We start from the raw sequence: 23,278 nt of genomic DNA, 5'->3' as shown, positions 1-23,278 counted from the left end.
AGAAATCTCAAAATGGACCATAGCCAGATTTCAATTCCTACAGAACACTTCTGTTTAGCTCCCATTCAAGGGTTGTTTGGTTTTGGAGGGTTTTTTTGTTTGTTTGTTTTTTAACATTTTAAAAATTTACCTGCCAGCACTTAATTTGGAAATTTCAATCACATTTCTTTTTTTTTTTTTTTTTCTTTCTTTTTTGGTTTTTCGAGACAGGGTTTCTCTGTGTAGCTTTGCACCTTTCCTGGAACTCGCTCTGTAGTCCAGGCTGGCCTCGAACTCACAGAGATCCGCCTGCCTCTGCCTCCCGAGTGCTGGGATTAAAGGCATGTGCCACCACCGCCCAGCTCAATCACATTTCTAATTGCTATTATCATTCTTTTCAAGGTAAAAAAAAAATCAGATCTAACCACACTGGGTACATACTCCCAAGAAGATGACCACTGAACCTTGGTGAGACTACTTCCTCCAAACTAGGCTTCCTGGTTTGCTGTACTCTCTACACAGACCATTCACACATAGGCATCTAAGCTGACAGATGCTCCAAACTATAGATTTTACACACAGTGTATTTATGAAGGTAGCCAACTCCAGGAATTTTCTCTCAGTAGGTCTGCAGGGATGCCAAGTAAAAGGTGGCTAATGTTAGAAAAGCTATTTAAAAGACTAGCACAGCTGGGTGGTGATAGTGGCACACACCTTTGATCCCAGCACTTGGAGGGGCAGAGGCAGGAGGATCTCTGAGTTTGGGGCCAGCCTAGTCTACAGAGTGAGTTCTAGGACAGCCAGGGCTACACAGAGAAACCCTGTCTCAGAAAACTAAAAAGACTAGTACAAAAATGTTTTCACCCACCATTTACAACAGCCTAAAACCTGAATCAATTCAACAACCACCTACTGGTGAGCAGAAAATCACTGTGGTACAGCCACAGAATAACTGACAGGACCAAATACACAGGTTATCTCAAGAGTATGAGAGATCAGACTCAAAAGACAATGTAGTGCATGACTTCATTTATATAAAATTCCATTGCTGACCATAACAAGACAATTTCATGCCTGGGACCTGTGGTGAGGGAGGAGGGCTAACCACAAAGGAGGCACTGTACAGTGATAGGAATATTACAGATTTAATCACAGCAGTAGCTAGATGGTAGTATTTATTAAAACTCAAAATTCTGTGAACTTCTTTTTCCTTCTTTCTTTCGTTCTTTTTTTTTTTTTTTTTTTTTTGGCATGGGCAATACTGAATCTGAATTAAGTTTCACCTATGTGACATTTGTTAATAATACTGATTTTAAAAAGGTATTGCTGGGCGGTGGTGGCGCACGCCTTTAATCCCAGCACTCGGGAGGCAGAGGCAGGCGGATCTCTGTGAGTTCGAGGCCAGCCTGGTCTCCAAAGCGAGTTCCAGGAAAGGCGCAAAGCTACACAGAGAAACCCTGTCTTGAGAAACCAAAAAAAAAAAAGGTATCTATCTGGGCATAGGGGCACATGCCTGTAACCTCAGCACTCAAGAGACTCAGGCAGGTGGATTGCTAGGAGTTCAAGGTCAGTTTGGGCTACAGAGTGTTTCACACCAACCTGGGCTATATTATGAGATCCTGTTTCAAAAAGCAAAATAAGGTGGTTGTGGTGGCATACTTCTTTAATCCCAGTAATCAGAAGACAGGTGGTCTACATAGTGACTGCAAGACTAGCTAAGGCTACAGAGTAAGATCCAGTCTCAAAAAAAATTTTAAAGTTAAAAAAATGGAGGCTGGCTAGACAGCTCAGTGGATAAGGGCACTTGCCACCAGGCTTGATGATCTGAGTTTAATTATTCCAGACCCACATAGTAGAAAAAGAAGTGACTCCTGAGTTTCCTCCACAAGCACACCATTGCATATGTGCACACAGGTACACATTCATAAATAAATGCAACAGAAATAAGAGTAAAAAAGGGTAAAAAATATAAGTGCAACAGAAAAAAATTAAAAAGCAAAATGAAATGAAAGGGTAAAAGTAAAACCTTTTAAGAGTAGAAGAAATGAGGATAAGTTATGGTCAAAATCACAGTTATCTGGGTACCTATAAATCAAGAAAGAAGCAAAGAGGTGAGTGGGTCAGACCCTAGTCAGAGACTAAAAGAAAAACTAAAATACTAGGTAAGAAGCCAAATGTAGTAGAACATGCCTACAATCCTAGCACCTGAGAGGCTGAAGGAGGACAAATGGCACAAGTTTGTTGCCCATCTGGGGTCACTGGCTCAAAAAAAAATCACATACACACACACACACACACACACACACACACACGAGAGAGAGAGAGAGAGAGAGAGAGAGAGAGAGAGAGAGAGAGAGAGAGAGAGACAGACAATAGTGACATTGTAAAAGTCCATCTGACTTTAAAATTTTTTATAATATTTCTTTGTATGTGTAAATGCACAAATAAGTCAGAGGAAATCTTGTAGGAGTCTGTTCTCTTTCCACTAGTGAACTGACCTCAGGTTATCAACCTTGATGGTAAGCATCTTTACCCACTGACCCATGTCCTCGGCTCCCTCAGCCTCATTTGACAACACTGATAGAATGCTAGAAGTCTTGCTGTTTTAAGGTATTCTGAGTTTAAAGAGATTTATTATTTTTACGTGTACGAGTGTTTTGCCTGGATGTATACCTGTGTTCCACATGCAGGAAGTGCCTGCAGCAGCCAGAAGAGGGTGTAGGAAGCTCCTGGAACTGGAGTTACAGATAGTTGTGAACTGTCATTGTGGGTGCTGGCAACTATATGGGGTTCCTCACCAAGCATAGGCAGTGCTTTCAAGGCCCTCTACATGAAACTTATGAACAGAAGTACATCCCTAGTTCTCCCCTATAACCATAAAAACTTTTTTAAAAATGTTATTCTTGTAGTGTTTCAAATTCCTCAGTGAATGGCAAGTCTGTGATAGAGAAGGTTGGAGGTCCATTAGGAAAAGCAAGCAGCAGCAAAGGAGGAGTTTATTTAGAGCAGCACCTCAAACCCTCAGACACAGTATTATACTCAAGAAGGTACATGGAGACACCCAAGAAACCCAAAGGGTAAAACCTGCAAGCCTGATGGGCATGGTGGTGCATGCCCACCACTCAGGCAGGCAGATCTCTGAGTTTAAGGCCAGCCTGGTCTACAGAGTGAGTTCTAAGACAGCCAGGGATACACATCAAAACCCTGTCTCGAATAAATAAAGGATCAGCAGTCTTAGTTGACTAAGTATTGTGACACAAGCCTTTAATCCCAGTACTCAGGAGGTGGAGGCAGTTGGACCTTTTTGAGTTCAAGGCCAGGCACGGTTACATAGTTAGACCCTATCTTAAGAAAGAAAAGATATTTAAGTGAAAACACAACAGAAAGTATCAAAGCACTGTTGGTGTTGAAAGGACAAAATAGTTGGACATGGTGTCTTATGTGTGTAATCACAGCACCTGAGAGGTGGAGGCAGGACTATCAGTTCAAAGCCAGTTTCAGCTACACAGAGAGCGCAAGCCTAGCCTGAGACTATCACAAAAGAGACAGATGGGAAGAAAAAGTTGAATAACTGGAATTGGTAGCTCAACATGATCTTAGAGAACTGCTTACAGATTCTGGAGGGAAAGGTCATGAATTTGGTGAAAAGCAGACAGGACACAGCTAGTGACGGAACAAAACAGTACTATAGTCAGGAAGTAACACGCAAGTCCTCGGCATCTCTCCTAGTTTACTTTATCCCACAAGTATGAATCAGAGTAGCCAGCAAGAATCATTTTGCAGACACGGCAAGACGGCTCAGTGAATAAAGGCACTTGCCACCAAACATGACAACCTGAGTTTAATCCTTAGGACCCACACAGTGAAAGGAAAGGATTGACTCCTGACGTTGGTGTCTGATCTTCATATGCATGCTGTAGCACGTGTGTGCCTGTACACACAAACAAATGCAATACAAATTTTTTGAAAAAGAATTTTGGTACTTCTCTTCCCCCAAGAAAAGAAACCTTGCTATAAAAATGAACAATTATCACAAACCAGATGTGGTATGGTGGCACATGCCTTTAACACCAGCAATTGGGAGGCAGAAGAAAGCAGATCTCTGTGAATTCAAGGCCAGTCTAGTCTACATAGAGTGTTCCAGGACAGCCAGGGCTATGTAGAGACACTGTCTCAACCCCCACTGTCCCCCCAAAAATCCGATTATCACAAATCAATAAAATACAAGGCTCTTGTCAGCATGGTAGTGAATGCCTATAATCCCCCACTGGGAAAAGATAGGTAGGAGGATCCAGAATTCAGGGTCATATTTCTGGCCACTTAATGAATTTGATGTCGGCCTGGCCAACATGAGACCCTATCTCAAAAAAACAAACACCACAAAACAGCAACAAAACAAGTTGTAGCCCAGGTTGGGCAAAATAATGAGTTCAAGGCTAGCCTGGCTAAATACCAAGACATAAGTCTCAAAAAGAAAAAAAAAAGCACCTTTAAAACAAACAGAACTATACCAATAGTTACTTTAAACAGTTTCAAAACATCTACATGGATATAAAATTCTAAAATAGGATGGTGCTCTATGTTCCCACAGTGAAACTTTTCAAGGCAGGAGATACTTACATTAGGCTATTGAGCCAATACTATCTGAAGTGTGTATTTACATCCTCTGCAAATCCCTACCACCTGAGCACTTCAAACTCAGCCAATATCTTCAAACAGAGGTTATCAATGGGCACAGCTTGCTCTTGAAAAAAAAAAAAAAACACATTCGCTATGCTGTCTTCTTATCGGTCATCACCAAACAAACTGCAGAGCTGAGCAGTCATTACAGAGATTATTTTTACTATTTAATCTTATGTAGTAAGAAGTTCAACTACTCCCGTCCTGGGATAATTTAGAACTAACAACTGTGCACTGTGGCATATCCCTATGATTCCAATAACAAGAGGCTGAGGAAGGAAGATCATGGCCTTCAAAGCCAATTTGGGCAACACAGAAAGACCCCACCTCACAGGACCAAACAAAAACAGTGCAACAAAGTTATGACCAAGACTGTTTACCTTGGGATGAGACATTACTGAATGTGGTAAAAGTCAGTGAGACCTTCCCCCAAATGGCCAGGTACAAACCTAACTGAAAACAAACCTATACTAACGAACCTCAAAAATCTCATCGTCGATCATGACTAAAAATTAAGCTTAAAAGCTAACAGTGAACTCTGTTTACTATTTTAAAAATTGCTACTCTGTCAAGTGTGGTGGCTCACATCTTTAAAATCCCAGCACTCAGGAGGGAGAGAGACACAGAACTCTGTGAGTTCAAGCCAGATTTTTGCTCTAGAACTCAAATAAGTTGTTTTCTTCATCAAAGTTTGTTTTCAGTTTGTTATACAACATTCAGAATGACAAAGTAAATAGAGAATACAAAATTAATCCTGGGATATCTTTTTTCTATTCTTACTATACTAAAAATTCCAGAGCTAGTCAGTGGTACTTGTCTGTAGTCCAGCATGGAAGAAATACTTGAGGCCCTGGAGTTCACAACTAACTGGCCTACAAAGTGAAAAACCCTGTCTCAACAACAATAACAACAATTCTTTAAACCTCAAAGCTTACTGATTAACTTACTTACAATTTTTTAAACCCCAAAGTATACTAAGCATATAAAAGAATTTTAGTCAAAATAAGTTCTGGTTATTTATTTGCCATTCTTAAGAAATTAATACACAAGCAATGAAAACTTCCTTGAATAAGTATTGTAGTATCAGTGAAACAATTCTTGCTTTTAACTTGAGCTATACCCTTTTATAACTGATTATGCCATTTTAGCAAATTGTGACTTAGCAATACAATATTAAGTGATGAAATATACTTAGTGGAGCAGTGGTGACACACAACTTTAATCCCGGCACTTGGGAGGCAGAGGCAGGCAAATCTCTGAGTTCAAGGCCATTCTGATCTACAGAGTGAGTTCCTGGACAGTCAGGGCTACATAAAGAAATCCTGTCTCCAAAAACCAAATAAATAAATATTATACTTTATTTTTTTAAACATGTCAAATAATCTGAGGTTATATTTTTACAGAGTTTTAACAAAACTGAGGATCAGTCATATAAAACTAATACCCAAATTAATGAATAATTTACCATCTGTTAAGATTATTCTTCAGCTCAACTCTTGAAAAGCACCTTGGAAGATGATGTATCTACAGTGTGTTCCTACTCCTTAGTGCTTAACCAAAGATGTATTGATAGCGTGGTACCTTTGACAATATGAATGTGGTCACAGGCTATAAGCTCACGTTAACAGAAGCTTAAATAAGCATTTAACAAGGCTAACATGGTGCCAAAACAATCACAACACAAATAAGTGATTTTCTAATTACATATCCACACCATTCCCCCCTTGGATGTAGCTCTCGATTATTTTAGATTAGAGAACACTGAAAAATAATATTTTAAAGTACAATCAAGTGACAATCATTTTACCAGAGATCACATGATTTACAAAGAACTCCTATTTTCTGCTCTTTAAAAGTCAGACCTTGATCCTCTTTCCCACCTGCTGGTACTGGAAAGACAAAAAGTCCTAAAGACCTTTCAAACCTAAATACTTTTCTCACGGATCGGTTTTCTCATGAGGTTGATGTATGTCAGCTTCCAATTTATGTGAGCAAGAGAGGCAAATTAAGACTCAGAAGCACAGGGGCCTGATCTTTGGAAGGCGTCCACATGAAGAAGAAAAAAAGAAAAAGAAAAAGAAAACCCCGCCCAGCCCTCTACTTTCCAGAGTGGGTTTTCTCTTTGCAAAACCCAGAAATGCAGAAGTTCCTCTGACTGACTGCCTCTACCCGAGGCCTGGTACAAAAACAGACCGCTAGATACCCAAATACCCACTCTTAAGGGAGTTGTACGACTCAAGCCCGCTCAGAAACAGCAGAACGACTTGCTTTCTTGGGTTAAAGGAGGGCGATTACAGGGTTTGGCGGCAGGGTTTGTCAAGCAGCGGAGGGCCCAGCAAGAGACAGAAGCCAGAGACTAAGCTCCATCTAGTCCCAGGAACCGCCCCCTGGGAGGCTAGACTGCCCTAGGTACTTCCCAGCCACCTCCACTCGGGAGTAGCAGAGCCGGGTCGGGCTCCTCCAGGTGGCTTCCGGGTCCGCCGGGACTCCAGCCGACACCCGGCCCGCCCCCGGCCGGGCTCTCGGCCCTTCGCCCCGTCTCCGCCCCGCTCAGTGACCCCCCACCCCCGTCCCCTCCCATCTAATATGGCCGCCCCGCCCGCCCCACCCCCGGCACAGCCTAACTTACTGGGGGCCCGCGGCACCGCCTCCCTGCACCCATTGGCGCCAGGGCCTCCGCTCGCCTCCTCCATTGGACAGCATCGGCCGCCACTCGCTTGCGAGGGCTCCGCCTCCGGGCCGTTCAAGCTGCTTAGAGAGGACATATAAACAAATCCCGAGAGGGAGGCCCCCGTCGCCCGCCGCCTCCTGGGAGGGGCCGGTGGGGGGGGAGCAGTGGCCCTACGACGCCCCTGGCCGGAGTTCGCCTGGCCCGCGACTCTGTCCCTAGCCCTCCGAGCGCTGGCCGTGCCGGCCTCCCTCACACGCCCCTCTCCTCCCCTCCCGGCCGGCCCCTCCCACCCGCTCGCCGCTCTGACAGGCCGGTTGCCGGCAGCCGCGGCCCCCCGGCTCCAGGGAGCGCCAAGGGCCGGACCCGGGAGGGGACGGGCGCCCGTCCCCGCGCCCGCCTTTTATGTAACCGTCGGCCGCGGAAGCAGCCTGGCCCAGCTCGCACCGGCGGCCCCGCTCCGCGCGCTCTCGGCCGGCGGCCCCCGCCCCGCTCGGCCGGAGCCAGGCACCGGCGCCCCGCGCCCGTAGCCCTCCGTCGCCGCACCCCGCCCTCCCGTGCGGACGCTCGGCACTCACCTGGGGCTGAGGGTGGCTCAGGCGCGGGGTTCGGCCGCGCTGCCGCAGCCGCGGCCCCTCTCCATGCTGCCTCGGGTTTGTTTTGTTTATGTCCTTCCTGACGGGTTCCCGGAAATCGCGTGACTCGCCCCCCTCACGTGGGCCGCGGCGAGGAGGAGGAGGGAGGCGGGGGCCCGCCGCCCGGGGCCAATCGCGAGGCGCCCTGAAACCCGGCCAATCAGAGGCTCGGTCCGGCCGGCGCTGTGTCACGTGGTGCCAGAGGGGCGGGTTGCTGGGGAAAACCAGGAAGAGAGGGCGGAGCGGGGGCTCCCGAGACTGCTGCTGAGCGTGGGCGTGGGCCGCCGGGAATGGCGAGCTGCAAGCTCGCGTTCGTGCGTGATGTTCTTTTCAGAGGCTTCCATATTCAGCCTGTAGGCTCAGAACTAAGATGAGGCCCGATGTGTCCGAATGCTCACTTTACAGTTTAACTGAACCACGGGAGACTAAAGGAATACTAGTTAGTAGGTGGCTGCATCGATATTCTGTTTTGTAAATGACATCCCAGTTCCCCGGTAGAATTGGCCTTATTTGTCAACTAATATTTAATAAGTCTGAATCCCCAGGCCTTGGATCAGCTGCTCGCACCTTTGAGATAGGATCTGTATTCAGCTGTACAAACTGCTAATAGATGCTCTCTAGACAAGCCTGTCTAACCCGTAATCCTGTGATTTGCTTAGGACTCTTAATTCTGTTGACAGTTTGTTGGATGTGTAGTATGTGGTTGGTTCATTATCTCAAATAGTTCTCCCAACAGATACATTGCAATAAGAGAACAATTTTTCAAAAGGAAAAAAAAATCCTGGAGGAATTGTTGTTCCTAGTTATCACAGCCTGTGTTTCCAGAATTCTCTTTATACTCAGGATTCTCCTGCCTTAGTCTTCTGGGTGTGGGGTTACAGGTCTGCACCAGCACACACATATGAACACAGAAAACGTATTAAGCACAGGAAAGAAGATTAAAGGATAGAGAAACTTCAACAGATTCCCTCCGAATATCAGTACCCTTGGGAGTACCCTCCATTGAAAACGTGGCTTCAGAGCTGGGCATAGTGGTTGACCCTTTTGATGCCACCACTCTGGAGATGGAGGCAGGAGGATGTGGAGTTTATTCTTAGCTACACTGAGTTGCTGGACAGCTTCATGAGACCAGGTCTCAACCCTTCCTTACAACCCCTTAAAAATAGAACCCCGCCCCACTCCCCCACCCCCCACAAACGCATAGATCCAGGCAAAGTATCGAATGTCACAATCATGGACTAGGATGGGATGTGGTGACACAGGTCTGTGACTCCAGCACTGGGAAGCCTGGGGCAGGTGGATCTTCAAGGCAAGCCTGAGCTACATTGTGATAGGCTCCCTGTTTCAATAGCAAGCAACCATGAACTTGTGAATGAATAAGATTTGCTTAGATCATGAGCCTGAAGGAGACTGAGTGGGCCTAGCAATGTCACTCATCCTCTGCCCTCCATGCCAGACATATAGCCAGTCACTATGTTACTTAGTAACAAACTGGATTGGAATCCTTGTTTCACCAAGTGTGAACCAGCACAAATTATCTAAACTCGATGAATCTGAATTTCTACCTTTGTAAAAATGGAATTGGTGTGAGAAGTGAGTGATGTAATTCACATAGGGTTGGTAAAATGGCTTTAGTGGGTGAAGCACATGTCACACAAATGTGAGGACATGAATTGAACACCAAGAATGTAAAAGCTGGGTGTGTATCAGGGACATCGGTAATCCCAGGACTCCTGCAGGGAGATGGGAGTCTGAGACAGGAGAATCCCAAGAAACTCATGGGCAAGCCAGCCTGGCACATACAGTGACGATGAGACCCTATCTCAAACAGGGTGGAAAGCATGTATGGACATCCAAGGCTGGACACCATGACAAATGTGCATGCCCACATTCACACACGAGTGCAAGCATGCATATACACACATTGAATACCACATGCAATAAAATAAAATCCATACAATAAAACAAAAAGATTGTTTAAAAAATAAGTCATATATAGCACTTACCAGAGTGCCTGGCATACAGTAAGCACATAATGAACAGTAGTAGTATTAGACTATCTCAAGGGCATCATTTAGAAGACCAGCTGTAGACTAAACAGCAAGTAAGGATAACTCTAGACAACTCAGCAATTTAACAGCCATTAGACCAGGTCAACCTTAAACTTGTGGCAATCCTGCCTCTGCCTCCTGAGTACACGCATTACAAGCATAAACCACCATATACCACCATATTAGGCTAAAGCAATTTTTGGAGCCCAGATTAATAGGTAACTGTAGATGCGTAGGAAGAAAGTAAAGCAGATCTCTCCCCTAGAATCCAAGCACACAGTAGGACCCCAATACCCAATGATTCAACAAGTATTTACTACATGGGAACTAAACAGATTATAATTGTCTTGTTAAGTCTGACAAACTTTCCCCATTAGGTGGAATAGAAAATTGAAAATCAAATAGAAAAATATTGGCTTGAGAAGTTGGAGCCACATCCCTGGACTTATGTGATATTCATGCTTTAAATTTCCTGAAGTTTCCTGCTTGCTTATCCTCTCAGAGTGCCATATTCGAAAGCTTTCCAGCAGATGGCTAGCCCTTCTGTTATTATACCACCTTCCACACATAGGCATTTGCACAGCTACCAGGCAGCAGACTCATATCCTATCACAAGGCTCTGCCATTAGTGGCACCTGCTGGTAAGTTACACTGTTGTTCAGCCTTTGTGTTTTCTGTTGTCTAGGAAGGAACAGAGTTTGGTCCAGTGGAGACTTTCCATCAAGGCCTGTTACTGACTGTATCCTGCTCTGCACTGAATGAAATCACAGGCTCCTGATTGACCTGGGTTTCTTTGGGCTTTCTGCAGCCAGATTCTACCACACAGTTGGCAGAAAGACTCAGGGATGGTGCTGGCTTGAGGGTTGGGAGGCTTTTATTCTAGCCACAAAGTGGTGGCCAGCTGGCATTGCCCCTTCCAAAAGTGTGTAACAACGCTCCTCAGAAAAACTCATGCAGTAAAACAGCCTGAATCAGAAAAACAAGACTTTACACAAAGATGAGACAATGATACAAAGTAAGAGATACAGAGGACGTCACTAAATTCCTCAAAGTAATTTATTGTTCAATAGGTAGCATTCAGATATGGTATAACATTCAAAAGCTCCAAAAGCTCCAGGCATGGTTGCTTGTGCCTCTTTTCCAGTAAGTCAGTCTGGGCTACATTGTGAGGATGTACCTTGTCTCAAAAAATGAAAGTACAAAATGAAGTCGTTGGGCTCTGTGGAGACTCCCCAGGTGTTCTCGGTATACACAGACATCTCTTTCACTTTAAACTTGAATGTGCAGAGGGCTGAAGTGAAGTGCTTGACTCCAGGGCTTTGAGGCCAGCCTGGGGAACACAGGGTGTCCCTCTTTCAAAAATAAAATGATTCAGGGAATGGAGGTGCACACCTTTAATCCTAGCACTCAGAAGGCAGAGATAGGTGGATCTATGTGAGTTCCAGGCCAGCCAGGGCTACACAGTGAGATACTGTCTCAAAAACAAACTAACAAACTAACTTTGGCCAAGACCCTAATTTGGGCTATGATATCTAAGGTGACCAGGGTTCTAGATTGTTCCCCATAAGAAATTTAGACATAGCAGATCATGCTTTATGATCCTGTGTGCTCTAGCAGAGTGCCCAGCCATGCATAGCTGTGCTGGCAAGAGCAACTGAAAATTCAGATGACGTGGAAAACAGAGAAATTGTTTTTAAGAAAAGTTGTCAAAAGCTTTGCATTTTCTTACTATTTTTGTTTGTTTGGAGACAGGGTCTTATGTGGCTAAGCCTGGCCTTGGACTCCTGATCTGCCTGCCTTTGCATCCCAACTGCTGGGATTAGAGATGGGCAACCCCACACCCAGTCCTACATTGCCTTATGACCTAAAGAGTGTACTGTGTGAATCCTCATTAGAGCAGACTGGGTCCTGCTTGCTGATTCTGCACACATCTTTTAAAGTGTCAACCTTTTGGGACTAAGTGCTTTTTCTCTGGACAACTCGAGACTGTGGGATACAGTCAGAAGTCGCAACTTCAAAAGTGAGAGTAATTAACTCAAAGCTGGAAAATCTCCAGGAAAAGCTGTGTCCCTCTGACACTCGGCACTGACTTTTTCCTGAGAAGGTGACAGTATTGCTGAGAGGTGTAAAGAGACTCATTGATGCTGGCAATTGGATCTCATCCCTCATTCATCTCATCTAAAAAGCATTCTTTGGGTTGGGGGGAGATGTTATTCTCACTGTGATCTCTCAACTGGACAGTGTCCTTATGTGATAGCTCTGAGCCTCAGTTTCTTATTTTTCCCTGGATACACCAAGTTCAGCCTCCAAATACCCCATTATTTATCTATCCTGATTTCCCAGCCTACCCCATACTCAATAACCAGGCCTGCTATGGTATAGGGCAGATGGATCTGCCTATGAGCAGATTAAGATTGTGGATCTGATGAGCAGATTAAGACCCAAACCCTATCCCATCTTCCAAGGTTCAAGTCCCCTTTCTCCTCTGTGCAGCCTACCTCCGCCCCACCCAACACACTCCTCTCCGTTCCTCTAAGCACGGTAAGTACTTAACTGCCTTGGATTGTTGGTGTCACTTCTTCAGTGACTCAAGTAGGCATACACGCTAGCATGCCGCCAAGATACACGTCCAAGCCTATCTTTATCTAGCATGCCGCCGAGTTACACGTCCAAGCCTATCTTTATTGACAAAAGAGGGAAAGGAAAGAAGTAGATATGCTTGGAAAGTGCTGAATGTATACACATGAGACACTGTCCTCGCCCTGAAGGACCTCAGAACCTAGTGAGGGAGAAAGAGAGAATTCATGCGAAGGGACCCTCATGCTGATTCAAAGAGCAGGACACGGCCCTCAATGTTAGCTTCCTTGGGCAAATTGCTAACCCACCTGATAGTCCATCCCTCTTCTCCCTGGCCTCATAGGTTGACCTTAAGGGCCAAATGAAGGACTCTGGTGCATAAGAGGGTCTCTCATTTCTGCCTCTCTGGGAGGAATTCGACTAGAAACTTCTTAGACAAGAGCCAGTAGAAAAGAAAAATGTCTCCTGGCAGAGAGGCAGTGGCGGCAGCTGGAATTGTTCTCTTATCTTCCAATACAGCATTCTTGTCAAAATTGTTTCATCTCTTTTGCTGACTGAACACTTCTGGGACAATGAATTAGATTTTTTTTAATTCTGTTTTATCAGTGCTGAGCTGAACATACAGTGTTCGGATCAGTGGCTGTAAGTGATAGCAAACCAGGAGGCCAGGGAGTGAGAACAGTCTAGCATTTGTTGTAGAGAGACTCCCTACACACAGGTATAATAAGACTTCTGTTGGCGAGGCCAGAGTGGGAGGATGAAAGCCGAAAGCAAAGGGATAGATGATAAGCAAGAGGCAGGAACCCAGACCCAAAGCCATAACAGCTTGTTGAACTAGGAGAGGAGGTGTGTTCCAAAAAAACCCAAACTGGTAGAACACTGCGAGGCTAGCTTCTCGAGGGCAGGAAGTAAACAATTCAGAAAGGTTTCTAAGGGAAAGAAGTCACACAAAGCTGAGAGGAGAGGGTGGAGCCGGGGTCCTCCTCAGCCAAAGGTTTGATTTAATGCAAATTTACGAAGCCACACATTTCCCTGAGCTATAGGAAAACTCAGGACATGCCCATCAGCTTGTTTTCGGTTTTAGTTTTCATTCTGTTTTCCACAAAGCCTAGGCTCATGACAGTGTAATTAACACAGCTGCAGCAGTGGGTCACAAAGCATGATTAACAGACCCAATAGCAGTTGCAGATGTTGTCAAGAGGTGATGCTCTTGATCCCCTCCTCAGCGCTTAGCCCCCTAGGGCATCTCTCTAGGTCCTCGAAGGACAGCCTGCCTGTCCAAACGCCCCAACTGCACCTGCTAGGGCTGAAGCTAGCACCCGTCTGCCAGAAGGAGTCCCCTCTTCCCACCCTGGCAAAAGAGGAAGCCACCTCTCCAAAAGTGGACTCATGATGGAATTGACGTGGGAATTACAGCAAGGTATACAGTGGTTACCCCTCCTCTCCTCTCCACAAAGGCAGCAAGGACAGGGCTTAGGCTCCTGAAAACACCATGGGACAAGGGAGGGTCCAGTGGGGGGGGGGGGTTCTTCTGTTCTGAGGGTCATAACTGAAAAGTTGGGAATATTAGAAAGGAAGCAAAATGCCCTGCTCCAATCCAGTTAAAGTCTAACAACATATACAACAGGCCTGGCACATGGCAAACACTGCCTAAATGCTAGCTACTAATATTGTAATTATTTTTTTGAAGTACAAAGGCTTGGACCCCATCCCAGGGCTCTGCTATGCTAGGCAAGTCCTCCCGGCTCCTTTTTTATTTTTAGTTTGGAACAGGGTCTCACTAAGTTGCACAAGCCGGCCTCGAACTTGTTTTCTTCCTGCCACAGCCTTCTGAGAAGCTAGGAGTAAGGCATGCACCATTACATCTGGCTGTTATTACTAATAAAAATGGTTCTAAACATTTCTGGGGGCCTAAAGAAAGCCATAGACATAAGAATACGTGGATCCCAGCTAGGAACCTTAGATATGAGTTTGAGGCCCGCCTGGTCTACAGAGTGGGTTCCAGGATAGCCAAGGAGACACAGAGAAACCCTGTATGGAAAAACAAAACAAAAATAACAAAAAACAAACAAAAAGAATCCTTGCTCAAAACTGATTGAGAGATTGAGACTGTCCCAGGTGATGCATGCCTATAATGCTGGGACAGGAGGAGTACAAGTTCAAGGCTAGGTGAGGGTGGGAGGGTGGGGAGTACAGCCCAGCAGCTAAGCAATTGCCTTATAAAACACATGCACAAAGCTCTGGGTTCTGTACTCAGCACCATAAAAACGGAAAGAAAGAGAAAAGGTATCATCACAAGTTTCAACACAGGGAAGAGCACTAGAGAGTCTTTGTAACTTTAGACACTTGTGACATTGCATCATGTAAACTTGATTCCCAAAGATCAGAATTTACTAAAAGTCATCTCCCATGGGATTTTTCCCCCCATACTAACTCTAAGTAAATGAGCATCATTAAATAGCTCCTTCGTGCAAGACTGTGGGGATCAAATACTGGAACAGGCCTGCTTAGTGGCTTACTCCTGGAATCCATGCAGGATTTCTAAGCACTCAAGGCCAGATTCATCTACACCATGAGTTCTAGGCCAGCCAGGGCTAACACAGTAACACCTTGTCTCAAAACAAGCAAACTAAACAAACAAACGATAAGTGTATTGACAGAGATAAGCAAAGATTGCTGTAAAAACCGGGAGGGGCCGAGTAGCTCCAGGCCAGAGGCTAGGCTCTACAGAGCTAAGTGGAGAGGAGGGAGGTGTTCCTGCACAGGAATGATGCTCCCCCCCCCCCAACTCTAAGGGCACATGCAGGTCTCATCCTGATTCTGCCCTTCAGGGATGGCTGCAGAGGTCAATATTGCCTTGTACTTGGATGTACAGGTTTAGGATGCCTGTGGCTACACTGTGGGAATTTCTCAGACATTCATCAGGGTCTGCTGAGACTATATATATATATATATATATATATATATATATATATATATATATATATATGTTCTATTTACTTCATAGGATAATGTACATAAATTTTTTGGCAAGGCGGAGGGGAGAGTGGTGCTGACACTACCTGAGCCATGGTCCTTCAGATGGCTCTTCCTTACAGACTCTCTCCTTGTCCTGCCTCTTGGGGATGGACTCGTGAGAGTGAAGGTCTCCAGACAGCTCCTTTCCTCACACAATCATGAGTATCCATAACTTCATCTGTCTGTGTTGGCCCCTTACATTCTTATCTCTAGCTAGTCCTTCTTGCCTTCCAGACCTAGGCAACCAGCCCCAGACACGATCCCCTGCAGACACCTGGGATGTGTCAACATGAACTGTCCATTGCTGAACTTGGCTGTGCCAAGGCTCCTGGATCGCTGTGTCCTGATCTCAGCGGAAATGCTGCAGCTTCTCCTCTATCGGGAACCTGGTGCACTCTCTAACACCTCCCTGTGCTCTCCATCCCTACCCTGCATCCAAGCCATCACCACAGTTGTTCTGACAGCCATGCCAAGGTAGCTGCTTCTCAGCTTCCATTTATTTCAGTTTACCACATCCCTGGATGTTTCCCTCTCCTGGGCCCTGCATCCTCTTCCCCAGTCAGCCTGGAGTCCTTCAAGCTTCCCCCTTCTGTGGGTTTACCACTAAAGGCCATTTTTTTTAATTTCAAAATCCTTTCTCCCAATGTTAGTTTAGTGTTTTTAGTGCCCTTACTTAGTGAATGCACTTTCCTAGGAAGCACTGGATAGGGTGAGAGTGGGGGTGAACACAAAGTAAAAAGATTTATTTTAAATTTTTCAGTTATGTGTACATGTATATGGCTGAGTATATGTACGGGTGCTAGCAGAGGTCAGAAGAGGGTGTCAGATCTCCGGCAGCTGGAGTTACAGGCAGTTGTGAGCCACCCAATGTGGGTGCTGGGAACTGAACTTGGGTCCTCTGGAGGAGCAGGAAGTACTCCTAACTGCTGCACTCTACCTAGTCACTTCCCACTCCCAACACCTGGCCCCAATAGCTCTTAAAAATAGGGGGGAGTTAACGGGGACCAAACCAAGTCTAAGCTTGCTAGGCAAGCTCTCTACCGCTGTACCCTCCAGCCCTATAAACCATCCTTATTATTTGTCTTCCTTAAGGCACAGCGCAGGGGCAGTATCTTGTTTACAAGACACGGTTTGCAAGCAGGCTCCTTCTGTACAAGTAGGTGCTGGAAATACCTGCTGGAAAGGCTTAGAGGGCTTAGAGAGTCATTCTCAGCTTCCTAAGTCATATTCCTCAACACCAGCTTACTTTTACAAAACATCTACCCTGCTCGTTCCATTTTGAGGTGGCAGCCCATGGTAGTAACACTCTTTGGTCAGTGTGAAGACACTCTGGAAACCAAGCCAAAATCCTGATGATAGTCTAAGGGCTCTTGTTTGGCTAGAAGAACACTGGGGCTTTCTTTAACCCATGTGGGACCCCAGCACATTCATGGCCCCACATTTCTACTTTCTACGTAGGCAGAAATCAACATCAATGCTCCCTTTTCATCATCCCACAAGGTCACTGTGAACACCTCCACAAAAGGAAGCCAGAGAGAGGCCTCACACCCTGAAGGGTCTGAACTGCCCAGCTCAGCCAAACACTGTTCACAAGTTCTCTGTGAATCGACTGCTTTTTCCTCACTCAGAATAGTTCCTGTGTCTCAGTAAATCTGACTTCACTTCCCCTGATCCTGAATGCTTGGGGTGGGGGAGGATGTTTTTATACAGCTTGAAGGAAGTACTAACTTTTGACAACAATCCATAAGAAACACAACCCCCTCCCCAATCATAAAAGTAATGCATGCTTTGTGACAACTTAAAAACTATACAAAATTGTCAAAGAAGTAATCATAATACTATGGACTACTTTCTACCATGCATTTTTCTGTGGACAGACATTTACAATCTGGAAGGATTTTTCTTTAATATTCCATTACCTTTTGTTAGTAAAGTAATTGCCATTGTTTCTTTTTATTAAGTTATTACATTTGTGTTTGTTGAGACAGGGTCTTGCTCTTGTTCCAGACAGGCTGATCTGGAATTCACTCTGCAGCCCAGGATGGTCCCAAATTCGAGACCCTCCTATTTCCAAAAAGCTTACAAGCATGCATCACACTTGCATATGTGTATGTATATATGTGTGTATATATATATTAATTTTTTTAGGGGCTGGAATGACAGCTCAGTGGTTAAGAGCACTGCTCCTCTTCCAGAGAACTTGGGCTTGGTTCCTAGCACCCACATGATAGTTCACAACCATCTGTGACTCCAGTCCCAAGGGATCTGATGCTATCTGGCCACTGAGGGCACTGCATACACATGGTGTCTAGAAATACATGCAGGCAAAACATCCATACACACAATTTTAAAAAAAGTTTTAAAAGGTTAAAAATAAAGATTTATTTTAATTTATATATATATATGTATATATATATATATATATATATATATATATATATATATATGTCCATATGTCTATATACCACTTGTATGTAGGTGCCTGAAAGGTCAAAAGAGGGTATCGGATCTTGTGGCTGGGGTCATGGGCAGTTGTGAACTGACTGCTGTGGGTTCTGAGAACGAACTTGGGTCCTCTGGCAAGAAGCACTTTTAATTTCCAAGCCATCTCTCTAGTTCCCCACGCAAGCCTTTTCATAGATTACATTTTTGCTGAAGAATGTGCTGAAAAAGTAAAAAATAAATGAAAATCACTTGAAATCATTTAAAGGTACAGGGGTGTCAATGAGAATGGCTCCTGGTAGGCTTGTGTTTGAATACTTGGTCCCGGGTTGGTAGAGCTGTTTGGGAAGGAGTAGAAGGGTGGCCTGTTGGAGGAGGTGTGTCAGGGATGGGCTTTGAAGCTTTAAAAGCTTCTCACCATCCCCAGTGAACTGCTTCCTTCCTGTTTGTGGATAAGATGTAAGCTCTCAGCTGCTGCTCTGGCAACATGCCCGCCTGCCTGCTGCCACGCTCCCTGCCGTGATGGTGCTAAACTCATACCCCTCTGGAACTGTAAGTCCCCAGTATACCCTTCCCTCTGTAAGTTGGCTTGGTCATAGTGTCTTATGACAGTAATTGGAAAGTAACTAATACAGAAGGAGATGTTAGTTTTGTTGTTTTTCTTTCCAATCTCCTCCAGATAGTCTTAAACAGAAATGATCTTCTGTTACTAAATTTGGTGGCAGGAATGACAGTTTCTATTTATCTATCCTCTTGCCTCATCTGTAAGAACTATGCACTTGCCAGGCAGTTGGTGGTGCATGCCTTTAATCCCAGCACTTAGGAGGCAGAGGCAGTGGATCTCTTGTGAGTTGAGGCCAGCCTGGTCTACAGACTGAGTTCCAGGACAGCCAGCTTGGCTGTTACACAGAGAAACCCTGTCTGGGGGTGGGGGGAGACCAGTGTACCATCACACCTCCCTGATAAGCCTCTGGTCTGGGACAGCAATGCTGTTTCCAGCTGTTCCAGGTATAAATATTATTAATGTAGTATTTTGTGTCATTTTCTTTTTAAAATTATGGATTTTCTACAACTTCATCCACTTAAGTAGAAAGCTCTAGAAGGGATGCAGCAGGGAAAATAACATGTACTTGTTGCATAAGTCTTCATTTACATTGTAAATACATCTGTTCTCCAAATAGGGCTGTGGGTTATAATCACTCTAAAATGCTTAGATCTAAGAAAGCATTGACTTTTAAAGAAAGATTTACTTAATTTTATTTTATGTGTATGAATGTTTGCCTACATATACGTTATGTGCATAATCTAGCATCTGCAGAGTGAGAAGAGTTACAGATAGCTGTGAGGCACCATGTGGGTGCTGGGACTTAAGCTTGGGTGCTCTGCAGAGCAGTAAATGCTCTTAACCACTGAGCTGCTTCTCCAGCCCACCACTGACTCTCATGTTTTGGAAGATAAAAATCCAATAATTTACTGACTCAGCAATAATTTCAAATCTAGGTGTGGTAGCCATGCCTGTAAGTAAGCTCAGCACTCCGGGGGCTGAGGGTGTAGTTTGGGGGCAAATACTTGCTGAACATGTGCAAGGCCCTGGGGTCCATCCATAGCAACTGGCAGGCTCTTCTAAAGTATACCAGAAACACTTCCTCCCTGGTGTCATACAGACTAATACCTGCAAGGCAGGAAGGGAGAGGTCCAACCACTCATGATCTCAGGGCCCAGGCCCGGCACAGGTGCCTTTTACTGATTTTTCTGGAACCCTCTAAGTCAAATAGCCTATTCAAAAGGGAAACCTGGATAGGAAAAACAAGAAACAAAACAGTCACCTGTCCCTCTGGGTCCTATTTTAATAAAGAAGTACAGCCAACCATGCTCACAGGATTGGGCCTCTTCCTGGGCAAATGTCCTGTGTGTATTATAATTTACAAATCAGCCTCACCATCATTTGGTAATAGCTTTGCATAACAGAAGAGGCTATAGGTAGGAGCTGGCTACGTTGGCTCACACCTATAACCCCACCTCTCAGGACACTGAAGCCTTAGTCTGATACTGAGTTCAAGGTGAGCTTGAACAGAAACAGCAACAGAAAGTGTGAGGTGAGCAGAGGGCATCCCTGGCACCACTAAACAGACAGATGAAATGGAATAGCTTAAAGAACTGGGCCTCAAGAATACATTGACTTCCTGGGCAAACAGAACTCAGCAAGCTTCCCTCAGTCTGAACCGATCTCATTACCCCTTCATCTCAAAGCCACTGACACAGCTACGTGACGGTACAGCTGCTCGTGACCTTTAGAGGCTTGCAGTCAACCTTTCTGAGAAATCTTTTGTCTCCAGGTTGGCCAAGAGGAATCCCTTTCTTCTCCAGGTGTCTTGCTGCCCTGCTCCACACAGGTGCCATGGGGCCTCAACGGGAGAAAGTCACAGGAGGGCTGAGAGACAAAGCTGGAGGTCCAGGCCTTTCATGGCCCTTGAGGGCTCCAGGGCAAGACAGTCTACTGCAGAACCATCAACACCTGGCTGGCACGGCACAGCCCTGGAGCCTTCCACAGCACATCTGTCCTTCTCACTGTTGTCAGCACAAGTGACACACCAACCATCCCTACTGATGACTGCAGGAAGCGACCCCACCAAATTGAAAACAAGATCACAAGCAAATCGGCAATGTCATTCAGGCCACTTCCTGATGGGTAATTTGATTAGAACAAGGGAGAAGGTAAAAGTGGATTGGTAAAAACAACCCACAAACACAGATCAGCCAGCGTTGTGAGCGCCTTCAATTATGCTGCCATTAAGCCACTGGCATTGATGAGAAGCGCCCCCAAAGCTGCCCTCCACCATCACTGCGAGGCATGCCACAGCTAACATTCTCCTCCACCTGACCGAGTGCAGCTACCCTGGCGGGGCCAAATGTGATGCAGCTTGAAAAACCCTGCTGCAAAGCCACTGAAACCAAGTCAGTGGGGGCTAGGCTTGGTGACGCAGGAGGTCCTCTCTTTTGCAGCAAACAATTAGGCAGATGCTTCAGTCTGCTGGAAGGGGGGGGGGGCGCTTACACAGTGGGAAACAGGTTCAGATGGATTATCTGTGATAATGGGCTGCAAGGCTTCTCAGGGAATCCGTGGGCATGGCTAAGGCAGAGGAACACTACTGAGTGCTTGGAGCTGGCAGGCTACAGAGACCTGTGCACCTGCTGTAACCACCAGCATCGCTTTCTTAGATGACAAGTCGTCATTAAAGGTCACACAAGTTGTTCTGGAGGAAGACAGCATAGTTATCTGTAATGGCAGATTCATTCCCCAGTTAGATATCCAGGGCAGGGTATTAGCCAGTCTGAGTGAGGCAGGGTGGCCAGGGATAAAGTGCTTTGGGGTAGAGATTCTAAAGCATAGAACCTGGGGCTGGCTCAGCAGTTAAGAGCACTTGGCTGCTCTTGTAGAGGACCCTGGTCTGGTTCCCAGCATCCACATGGCTGCTCACAACTATCTGTAACTCGGGTTTCAGGGGATCAAATGCTCTCTTCTGGCCTCCATGGGAACTAGGCATGCACATGGTACATAGACATATATGGAGGCAAATCACTCATATGCATGACCATGGTAACTTCAACTTCAGATCTTTAGCATTTTATAGATTCCATGAAATTCACTAAGGAGGTTCTTTGGAGGCCACTGAGGTGACTCAATGGGTAAAGGCACGTGCTGCTAAGCCTGACAACATGAGTTTAATCCCCATGACTGACATGGTGGAAAGAGAACACGAACTTTTACATGTGACCTCCACATGCATACCCACTCCCCCAATAAATAAATGCAGAAAAGAATATTTTTTATTGAAAAGAATAGGTTCCTTGATTGGGAATATAAAGTGTGGAGGTACCTAATTCTAAAAGAACCCTGTCTGGGGGCGGGGACGGGACAAGAGGATGGGTTAAGGGGAACCTAGGGCTTTGCACATGCTAGGCCATCTACACTGAGCTACACCCTCAGCTAAACTTTTAGAAAAACTTTTAAGTTCAAATGAAAGTAAAGGACTGGAAATATATCTGAGGGGTAGGAGCCCTCACCTACCATATGTGAGGCCCTAGGTTTACTCCCCAGTAAATGGGGAGGGTAGAAAGCAGGGTAGAGTTAAAACTGAAATAAAGAAATGAAAGCAGAAGCTGCTGGGTGGAAAGGCAAGAGGATCACAAATTCAAGGTCAGTCTGCAAACTTCAACTTTGTGTCAACGTAAGAAAGAGCAGGAGAGACACTTCAACTAGAAGCAAAGAGTCCAGACAGTCCAGGACGACTAGAAAAGCGCAAACTGCAAAACAGGAAATAGCTCTTGGCTAGCTGTCAGAGAACTGTGACCTGCTGAAAATTCAATCTATTTAATTTTGAGTTTCTTTCTTAAAACTCAGAGTCTGTGCAAGACCCTGGTTCATTCCAGCACCGCAAAACAGACTAACACAGCCCCTAGCTTAGCAATTCAGATGCCTGCTACTAAAACATCCCCTGGCCCAAGCCTTTAATCCCCCTAGATCTCTTTTGTCCTATTTCTGGGAATGTGATAGTTCTACCCACAGCCATATTTACTGTCTTGTTCCTGTGGCTGGACATAGCCCTCAACTCGCTTACCATGGGCAATCTTTTTATTTTTAAAAAGAGACACAGTCGCCGGGCGGTGGTGGCGCACGCCTTTAATCCCAGCACTTGGGAGGCAGAGGCAGGTGGATCTCTGTGAGTTCGAGGCCAGCCTGGACTACCAAGTGAGTCCCAGGAAAGGCGCAAAGCTACACAGAGAAACCCTGTCTTGAAAAACCAAAAAAAAAAAAAAAAAAGAGACACAGTCTCGCTGTGTTGCCTGGGCTGGCCGCCAAGTCCTGATCTCAAGCGACCCTCTTATCTCAGCTCACAGAGCAGGGACCAAGCTGTATGTGCCTGCATCTCACCGTCACTTCCAAAGGTCAAGCATGACATTATGTTACATCTCTATGCATAGGAACCATCTCTCTGCCAACAGCCTGTGAGCTCTTGAGCATGCAGGAGCCCCGATTCCAACATTTCTGCTTCCTCCAGTGCCCTGCCTAAAGTAAGCTCTCAAACGGTTACTGAATGATCAAGAACAGTACTTACCAGTCTCTTCAGGCGTCTCATACTACAAGGCCAGCCGGATTATACATCCAACCTAAGTTAGACAACAACCTCGTTTTTAAAAGGCATTATCTAGAGACAGAAGAGCTTAGA

The 23,278-nt window shown here is 45.4% G+C and overlaps 1 protein-coding gene across 7 annotated transcripts in view; it reads right to left on the bottom strand.

Moving 5' to 3' along the window:
* Nucleotides 1-23,223, bottom strand: part of Crebrf (CREB3 regulatory factor) — an 89,592-nt gene extending 66,369 nt beyond the window's left edge. For 4 of the 7 annotated variants that reach the window (XM_037200647.1, XM_037200644.1, XM_037200649.1 and 1 more), the window contains exon 1: nt 23,168-23,223. The gene's annotated coding sequence lies outside the window, so the exon portion shown is untranslated. Of the gene's footprint in view, nt 1-7,288; nt 7,408-7,905; nt 9,062-23,167 lie in introns of those variants that run through there. The other 3 variants (XM_037200646.1, XM_037200648.1, XM_037200645.1) reach the window with 3 other exon arrangements.
* Between the last annotated feature and the right edge of the window lie 55 nt (nt 23,224-23,278).

The sequence above is a fragment of the Peromyscus leucopus genome, chromosome 8b (assembly GCF_004664715.2).
Source record: "Peromyscus leucopus breed LL Stock chromosome 8b, UCI_PerLeu_2.1, whole genome shotgun sequence".
NCBI classification, from domain to species: Eukaryota; Metazoa; Chordata; class Mammalia; order Rodentia; family Cricetidae; genus Peromyscus; species Peromyscus leucopus.
This window is presented reverse-complemented; position numbering and strand designations above follow the sequence as displayed.